This window comes from Eleutherodactylus coqui, chromosome 13 (genome assembly GCF_035609145.1).
Source record: "Eleutherodactylus coqui strain aEleCoq1 chromosome 13, aEleCoq1.hap1, whole genome shotgun sequence".
Classification (NCBI taxonomy): Eukaryota; Metazoa; Chordata; class Amphibia; order Anura; family Eleutherodactylidae; genus Eleutherodactylus; species Eleutherodactylus coqui.
Window position 1 is genome coordinate 32,899,079 of NC_089849.1, and position 9,978 is coordinate 32,909,056.

A 9,978-nucleotide genomic window follows, 5' to 3' on the forward strand; every position below is an offset into this window, starting at 1 on the left:
GGCCGATTTCGCAATCGAGCACCGCGATTTTCGAGTACTTCACTACTCAGGTGAAAAGATTCGGGGGGCGCCGTGGGTGAGCGGGGGGTTGCAGAGGGGAGTGGGGGAGAGAGCGAGAGCTCCCTCCTGTTCCGCGCTGCTACCCCCCGCTCCACCACGCCCCGCCCCCCGGCGACCCCCGAATCTTTTCACCCGAGTAGTGAAGTACTCAAAAGTCGCGGTGCTCGATTGCGAAATCGGCCTTACCGAGTACGTTCGCTCATCTCTAGTTACAATGTTTCTTTTCACAACTCATTTTTCACTGTTTGTTACATTTTTAAAGGGAACCAGTCATCATGTTTTTACAATGCAGTCCGCGATAAACAGCAGCGCTGCTAATGAGATATCCTTACTGCTATTTGGTTCTGTAATCCGTGCCCCGCCGGTACTTTTACAATCTGTTTTTGAAGTTTTCCTCCGCTGTATTCTAATGAGCTGAAAAGTTAGGTTTTGCACAAAAAAAAAAGTGAATTTTTCTTTTTCTTCTTCTCTCCCCCTCCCCTCAGCGCCACGCAAGGTACGCTCCTGTTCTTAATTAACGGGGTTTCTCTCTCTTGCTGTAATCCTGTGCAGGCGCACCTCCGATATCCTTTAGGCTTTATTCACACAAGCGTATATCAGCCGCGCTTTCACTCCTGGCTGATATATGCTGCCCATCTGATGCGTTGGTTTACAATGCATCAGCTCAGATTGGCGTATTCCCACCCCCTCCCATTGCAAAGGGCAGAGAAAAGGAGGGAATAGGGTGGGAGTTTAGCAGATGCGCTGCTAAACTCCCTCCCACCTCCCTTCTCCGGCAGCTGTCATAGGCTCCCATAAGGAGTCTATGGCAGCCGCCACCATATTCCGTTTAGGAATAGTTGCTGAACCATCAAAGCGCCCGGCCGAAATGCGCCATCTTGGCCAGCCGGGCACTTTTAGCGCGTCTGCTAAACGCCTGCTGCCTTACCTTCTTCCCGGGCCATCTGAACATGCGCACAAATGGCAGATTTGTGTGCCTGTTGATGCGATTTTTCAGTCGCGCTGTGGCTGTGACAAAGCCGACCGAAAATGGCTACGCTCGTGTGAAAGACTCCTTACTGTGACTTCAGCGGCATGCTGTGCATGCGCCTTGAGGGACCTTTAATCCTACTACGTCTGAGTTTAGATGACAGCGTACCTATCCTCAAGGCGCATGTGCAGTACTCCGCTGAGATCAGTGTGCATGCTAATAAAGAACAGGGACGTGCCTGGGGCGGCGCTGAGGGGAAAATCTGATTCCAACTCATTTCAATACAGCGCCAGAGAATTTCAAAGCAGAAAAATAATTTATTAGCCTATTTAAGGGTACAATTATACGATTATAATCGATCGCTCTTGTGGATTAACCCATTCAAGTGAACGGGTTAATCCCGCGGGGATGAAGGAATGCCCTGTCACAGCTGTGGCAGAGGTCCGCATTGCTATCCCATTGCTTTCAGTGGGGCCGGCGCTGCTGCAGCCACATTGAAAGCAATAGAACGAAGGCCACCTCCATGGTGATGATTTTCGGGGAAGGGCTTGAAATATAAGCCCTACCTTGACAATTAGCCCTAGATGTAAAAAAAAAAAAAAAAGTTAAAAATAAATTAACTCGCCTAGAAGAGCCGTCCAGCTCTTCTCTCCGGCCCGACCGTCGCTTCTGTGTTCTGGAGGCTGAGAATTGAAAAATCCTGCCCCCAGAAAGCGCTGCCTCTGATTGGCTGAGCGATGTGACCAATCAGAGCCAGCGCCCAGCCGTCATTGAATGACAGCTGAGCACTGCCTGTGATTGGCTGAGTGCTGTGACCAATCGCAGGCAGCGCTCAGCTGTCATTTGATGACGGCTTGGTGGTGCCTCTGATTGGTCACAGTGCTCAGCCAATCAGAGGCAGCGCCTTCTGGGGTGTGGAATTTTAAATCCCCGGCCTCTAGAAGACAACTTCCTGGGCCGGCAAGAAGAGTCGGCCGGCTCTTCTAGGTGAGTTAATTTTATTTTTTCTTTTAATTTTACAGCTAGGGACGATTTTCGTGGAAGGACTTATATTTCAAGCCCTTCCCTGAAAATCATCATCATGGTGGTGGCCTTTGTTGCATTGCTTGCAATGGGGCTGCAGCAGCGCCAGCCCCATTGAAAACAATGGGTGATATCGCAGATTTTCTTAGCCGTGCAAGGCTTAGTGAAAACATCGCATATGAGAATGAAACCATTGAATCATTGTTTTCATTATCATGCGTTTTCACTCACCCTCGCATCACAGAAAAATCTATCGCCGGTGGGTGTGAGCCCTGAGGCTATGATCAGAAGAGCATTTACGACTTTGGTCCGTGTAAAAGTCCGATTTCCATTTGTTTTGCACCAGTTTTTGGGCATGTTAAAATATCCATAAAGGTACAGGCTACTCACTTCATAGGTAGACAATGGGCCTAGGGAAGAAATTGTATCTCTGCAAAGACCCATGTGCTTTGTCCTCTCCCTGTGCAGCCTATTACACACACAGACTGCATCCAGAACACTAAGCTTAACCATAGCCAGCTAACGGTAAGATATTGCCACAACGTAACCGGAAAGAGAGTAGATGGGAGGAATAAGGGAAGGGAGACTAATGGATGTGCCCATCCTATGGCGGCCAGCACTATGGCAGGTGGCTGTTTTTAGGAGCAACGAGGAAGAAAAGGGCAGCAATATGACGCTTCACGGGGGTATAAGAGCAACTGTGGAATATGGATGGGAAAATCCTTATACTCTGGCCTACCAGAGGAGGCTGATGTAGAGGGCCACAGCAATACCGATCCAGGGGCAAAAGTGATCTTCCAGCATCCCTTGAGGCGCTGTTGGGTGGAGCTGCTTGGTCCGGCGCTAATATAACCAAAGGGAATCAATTCAAGATGAATTTGCTTAACAGGCAAATACCTTCTGGCTGTAAAGCGTAAAGACAAATACGGGACGTGAAGCGAAGTGAGCTTCATGATCTTGCAGAAAATGTTCAAAACCACCGCTGTCAGCAATTATACATAGATGTACGCGGCTGAGTGCGGTGTGATGGACGGCATGTAGCATCATTTTTATATAGCGCCAACATAGTCCGCAGCGCTTACAAGACCAGAGTTAACAAAACCCCCGGTTACATAGTAATCAATTGATGGATACAGTAGGGGTGAGGGTCCTGCTCCAACGAGCTTACATACTACAAGTAATGGGGTGATACAGAAGGTAAAGGGGCTGGAGATGTGCACGGTATGGCGAGGTGGAGAGTGAGGGGTGATATACACATAGACAATAGTCATATAGCCGTATAGTGGCTGAATTGGTATGACTGCAGGGGGAGGTTGATTACAGCTATCAGGGATTGCAGTCGGTAGGTCAGGGAGCGTGTTATCAGCTCCACACAAGTAGAAGAAGAGGTCACAGCACACAAGGAGCCTCCGAGAGCCTTTTATAGGCCAAGGGTGACAAGGCTGTTCATCTAATCACCACAACTCTCATCATTTGTATATGCACTGAGATACAACTGCATGCCGAGTTTTGCAACACAACAACTTCTCGGTCCGGATTGTTTTTGGCGCTGAGTGTATTTCATTGCATTAGTTTATTCATGACCTTTTTTTAAATGCCACCAATAAATAAATGCATTGTTTTGCTGATTCGTCTTAAACTGATTCCCTTCAGCTATTTCGGCACTAGAACAAGCAGTTCCATACACACAACCCTCCTGTGCTGCGGCAGGGACCTCCCTGGACCGGTTTTCCTGTATAGTCGGCTGGAATTGACTTGGCCACACGGTAAATATAAATTCCAGATTTTTCTTGGACACCATAAATGAAAACGAAGATGATTCAAGATTTGCTCAGGATAAATATGTATCAGGCGGCTCACCAACCCCACACCCTGCAAATTGCTGGTTTCAAAAAGTAGAAAATGGGCAGCGGAGCTCTCTGTTCAGTACTTTTCCAGCTGGTGTCACATTGAATGTCCTGTTGCTCCAGCAGGGCGCATCCAAACCAGGGTCAGATATATCATTTGCGCAATCTGGGGCTCAGCAAGTACGGTCCAACGTCATGTTACATTACTTCCACATTGACAGAGGCTTCAACCGCACCCCATTGACTGTTATTGAGTTCCGTAGTGTTGACAAGGGAAATATCTCCGCATGCAGCACTGTTACCCCATCCAAACTAATGAAACCTGACACACCCCATTGTACGCCAGTGGGGATTGTTGCGGGCCGCGCTGTAGTCTGTTGTACAATGCTGTCTGCAAAGCAGCAAATGGAGCCCATTGACTTCAATAGGTTCCTGTACATTTCAGTTGCCGATCGTCCAGTCATTCAGGGGACTGTAACTGTGAACGACTGGACGATCACGTTTTACACATAACAACTTGGAAACAAACCAACCATGATTGTTAGGCCTGCATAAAATGAACGACGAACAAAAAGTGGCAATGAGAGAGTGCTTGGTGGCTGATTGGTGTCCTACAGTATTAACACACCTAAATCCGGCACACGAATGATCATCTGCCTGTGTAAAAGTGCCGTAAAGGGGGTTTCTGTTTCTACACTATTGGTAACCCGCCCTCAGGATAGGTCACCAATATTTGATCAGTGTGTGGCTGCGCCAGATCCCTGCTGCTCAGCTGATTGTAGAGGTCTTGGTGCTCAGATGAGCGCTGTTGTCTTTTTTTCAGGCCGGTGATGTCCCGCTTATCGGTCACATGGCTTGTGAGCAACTCGATCTCATTCAACTGAAGACCGAGGTGCACTTCCAAGTACAGCCACTATATAATATACAGTGCTGTGTCCAAATGACAATGATGATCACCCAAGCAGGGATCTTGAATAGCAGACTCCCAGCTATCAACTATTGATGACCTATCCTGAGGACAGATCATCAATAGTGTAGTCCAAGAAAACCCCTTTAGCCCTTTCCAATCTAATTTCCCTGCCACCCGCACACTCCCCATTATTTTGAGAGGAAAAGCGCATTGTGGATTCCTTGAAAATACCCAACAGAAACACATAAAAATGATCCGTCATAATGATTTTATTAGCAATTTTTTGAAAATGAAACGTTTTGATTTATATTGTGAGTATTTCACATTGGGAAAGTCATTTGTAATAACCCTGTAAATATGGGTATATTGCTATAACATACATCATTATAAGCCTCTGTTTATTTCTAAAAGACAGGCAGACATAGATATCATTAGAGGAATTGGAATGTCTTATGTCAATGAGAAATGAACAGAGTATGCAGAACAGAGCTCCGATGTTGGAGCTCTGTTCTGCATAGTGTAATATACATATGCAAAACAGCCCCCAACATCAGAGCTCTGTTCCACCTTGGATTAGAAACGCGTCTAACTTTTGCCCGACATTTGAGTTATGCGGGTGAATCTGAATGTCGATTGAGGTCTGACTGATTGGAAAAGTCCACCTGTACCCCAGCCTGTAACTCTTCAGTTGCTACCTGCAAAACTACAACTCCCATCATAGGGTGAGGTTCAGTTTTACAGAGAGCCACAAGTTGGAGGCAACTGCACTTAAGTATCTTTACATGGTCCCTGGGATGGCGGTTGTACCATCACTGGTGTTCCTTCGCACTGGAGTGATACTCATTCAGTGAATCGAAGTGGAGATCTCTTCCGGCCACCCGCCTCTATCCCTGCAGCCGGGCCGTCGCTCAAGCATTCAGTGACTCCTGTTTACACGGAGCGAGAAGCCGCTCAGTAGTCGTTCCGTTACAGTGAGTTAAATCGGAACGACTAGTGACTGCTGAGCGACTTCTCCCCCAGAGCCCTGTGGGGCCGCGTGTAGATGGGCCAACAGTCACTCATAATTGTTCATTTGAATGTTTTTTGGGGCGACTGTTTTTCTAATACTATACGGCTAAGCTCCGCTCTGTCCCGCCCACTTCCATTGCTGGCTATGGACAAGGGGCGGGAGCCTAGCTTCGCCCCTCCCACTGCAAGCTGCTGGGAGGGGAGGAGAGAAGCAGAGAGCCGATGAGTGGGAGGGGCAGCATATATCGGCCGGGCGTGAAAAACCGCCTGATATACGCACGTCTGAATAAGCCCTCAGGCTGCAGCGTATTACACATGAAAAAAATGCGCGCACAATACGCAGTGCGTAGAACTCATTGATTTCAATGCGTTTGTTTAAATGCATGTAATTTGCGCGCACATTCGTTTGTACAAAAAAAAAATATGCGCCTTGCTCTATTTTCCTGCGCATTTGCAGAAAATCAACAGATCTTGAACTAATTAACTTAATGGCCTTTTCAGTGAATGGGGGGGGGGGGGGGGGCGTGCTTGCGTGTTTTTTGTGAGCGCAAATGCGCAGGATTTGGGTGCGCAAAAAGTACAGTAAAACAAGCAGTTGCTCAAATATGCAACACAAATGTGTGCGCAAGTATACCGGCTTCACCCGAGCGTAAGCGTATTTGTGTTCACATTTGCACGACTTTTTTGCGCTATTACCAAGGCTTTTTGCACGCCTGTTGGCATTTATCCCTATTCTTTATCTGCCGGCAGGGCATGTTTTCTGTGCGCGCAGGACACAAACAACACTGATTGCGACGGCTAATTAGTCCGAGTTCCAGGTGTGTTCTTTTCCCAGCGGAATTACGAAGCGTAATACACATCTCCTTGCATGCTGCGAGCACATTTGCGCACCCCCCATTGAGATCGGGCTTACAAGGCTGTAATTCACTGCATGCTGCCCGCAAGAGCCACGCACGGCATGCAGCAAGTACGCAATGACAGTGTGTACTTTCCGTGTGCCGCCAATCGCCATGCACTATCTTGGCATGTATGTGCGCAAAGAGCAAGCTGTGATTTTCTTACATGTTTTTTTGCACAGTTCATGTGAGCGGCACGGCGTGAGTGTACTGCGTATTATGTGCGCAAAATACGCGCGGGTAATGCGCTATCATCATACGGTCGTGTGAGCCTGCCCTGACTACTACGGGGACCTTTGGTGCGCAAATATGCAGAAAGATCAAGCATGTTCTATCTTTTTTTTAATGCGCGCGCCAAAATACGGAAATGTGAACAACACCCATTATCATCGGTGGATTCTATTCTCTGCGTATCGCACGAGTTAAACCGTCCGTGTGATTTTGGCCGTAGAGAGTCTCCACATTCTCTGCACAGGCTATGTGGAGCGCACTTAGGCTCACGAAGGAGCAACCTGCCCTCCGCGGCGGGCTTGGTTGTATTATAATTAGAGACGACATAATGACTACCAGCTCTGCGTCCGACCAGAGATGGAACTAAAATAACTCCTGCGGTCGTGGAGCTGCGGGCCGTTGGCCACCGCAGGGCGCTCTCTCATTAGCCAGCTAGTGGTTCTGGGTACAAACCTCTTCACAGCGCCCCTTGTGATCTCCGAGGACGAGCGGCTCCTTATGGTTTGGCATCGTATGCTCAATGCTATAATTTACCCGGCTGATTCCATACGAGCACAAATAGCTACAAAGCAGCAGGTTTAAAAAGTATTCACACCCTGCTTGAAGTCTTGCAAAGCTGGCAGCGCCCCCCAGGCAGAGTCTGAACAGGTTTGCAAAGATGAAAAGGCAAAAATTGCAGTGTGCAGCCCCTCCACGAAGGCTCGAGGCTGGAAGTGTCGCCAAAATGCCTTCGTTTCGAGGGGGTGAATACTTACGCATTCTATAAAGTTGGTGTTTAATGATCGGCATGAACGGAAAACATCTGGTTAACTTTATGCAGATCCGCAATAAGCAGAAGAAAGTCGGAATGACAGGGGTAAAACTTTTTGTTGCCACTTTTTAGCGCCTGTCACATTAAATACCGCTGTTTGGAAGCACTATGACGCCTCAGGTATGAAAATGCTTATAATCTGGTATCTGCTAATCCAGAATTTCCAGTCCAGTGATTGTTTCCAGCAGAGAACGGCCATATGATGCGAGATTTCACAAGAGCGGATAGAACTCATGAACATTCCTCTGCTTCATCGTAAACGCCGCGGGCTTCTCGCAAACAGTTTACAACAACATGAGGTTCTAAGAACCGCATCCCGACGCTGTGATATGATGCGACGCACCTACGACTCTATGCCTGTCCGATAATCCGGAAAATGATTATTATTAAAGCGCCATTTATTTAGCTCTCTCTCTCTCCTTCTCCCCCCCCCTCTCTCTCTCTCCCTCTCTCCCCCCCTCTCTCTCTCTCTCCCCCTCTCTCTCTCTCTCCCTCTCTCTCCCCCTCTCTCTCTCCCTCTCTCTCTCCCCCCTCTCTCTCTCTCTCTCCCCCCTCCCTCTCTCTCTCTCTCTCTCTCTCTCTCTCTCCCTCTCTCCCTCTTCTTCTCTTTCTCCCTCTCTCTCCCTCTCTCCCTCTTCTTCTCTTTCTCCCTCTCTCTCCCTCTCTCCCTCTTCTTCTCTTTCTCCCTCTCTCTCCCTCTCTCTCTCCCTCTCTCCCTCTCTCTCTCCCTCTCTCTCTCCCTTCCTTCCAGACCAAAAATTTTCGAATGGCGCGCACTGCGTTGCAGCAGGGAGGGGCCAAAAACTGGGGCGGGGTCGAACACGATTTGATGCTCGTTCGAGTAGCGAGCACCATCGAGTACGCTATTACTCGAATGAGCATCAAGCTCGCCAGAGTACGTTCGCTCAACTCTAATAATAACCCCTTCCTGACTGGCCATGGCTGATGTAGCTGGAGGAGGGCTTGTGTTTTTAGGGACCAGTTGTATGTTTTTATGGCTGCCCTTTGGGGTACTTCTGATGAGGTGCAAAACTTTTATCACTTTTTGTTTATCCCTCGTTTTTGTTTTTTGTTTGCACGGCGTTCACCATTCGGTAAAAATAACATGATAACTTGTAGCGACCCGGTACGAAATCCCCGGGAATGTTTCCTGATGGAAGAAGAAGGGGCCGGACTCTGTCCTACAGGTTATAGCGCCAAACACATTCGCCTCGGGGGAGTCGCACATCTGCTTCACGCAGACGGGTGGGTTTTCCCCCCCAGATTCTAAGATCGCAAACGTTTGCGCAGAAACGGCGGCGGAACATCCAATTCTCTGCTCGCTCTGATGGATCTCCAGTGACTTCCTGTGACACTTACACGGACGCGCTCCGCTGTTTCCGCGCTTACTGGTGCACGGATGATTTTCACTTACAGATGCAACCTTTTCCTTAAATTTGGAGTACCCCTCACGAGTTCTTCGCCCGCTGGGGGACTTTTCTAAACGTTGTCAGAAAATGACGGTGCGCACTAAGAGCGGGCCGGTAGATGTAAAATCAAGGACACAGACTGCTCTCCTGTCCTCGTTGGCAGCCATGTTGTCTCACGTCCCCCTAGCGGCGACTACGGCAAAATAAAACTTTTTGCGTTCCAGTTAGCAAAACCATCTACCATAAGACATCCTTGTTGCCTGTAGCAACCAATTATAGCGCAGCCTTCATTTTACCTCAGCAGCTTGAGAGATGAAAGCTGCTCTGTGATTGGTTGCTTTAGGCAACAGGGACGTCTTATCGTTACAGTTTTGCTAAATGAAACTTTTTGAGTTTCTGTATCGGAGTGTCAGCGGGAGTTATGGGGTCTGACATCGGGAAGATGACTTGTAATAACCTGTAGGTTATGGTTCGGCGGTGGACAAATGGTGACATTTTTGGACTCGATGGCCGACCACCTTCATGTTGGTATCCAACAGCGACGGTACGGCTACGGTTTTGTGCCTGTATTATGGCCACCTCTCCCCGTCTCCTTCCACTACGATTCTATTAACCCTTACCTTTCCCAGGGGTTGGTGAGTTACAATGACTCCATGGCCACATGAAACGCTGCCTGTACGGTGAGGAGAGGGGTGGGCTAGCATTCCCAGGTACGGCCACTTCCCAGCCTGCAGATCCCTGCCATCACCTTGGGTACGAATTCGATGGAAAGGCCAATTGGTGGCCATGACTAGAGCAGTGAGTGACATTGTA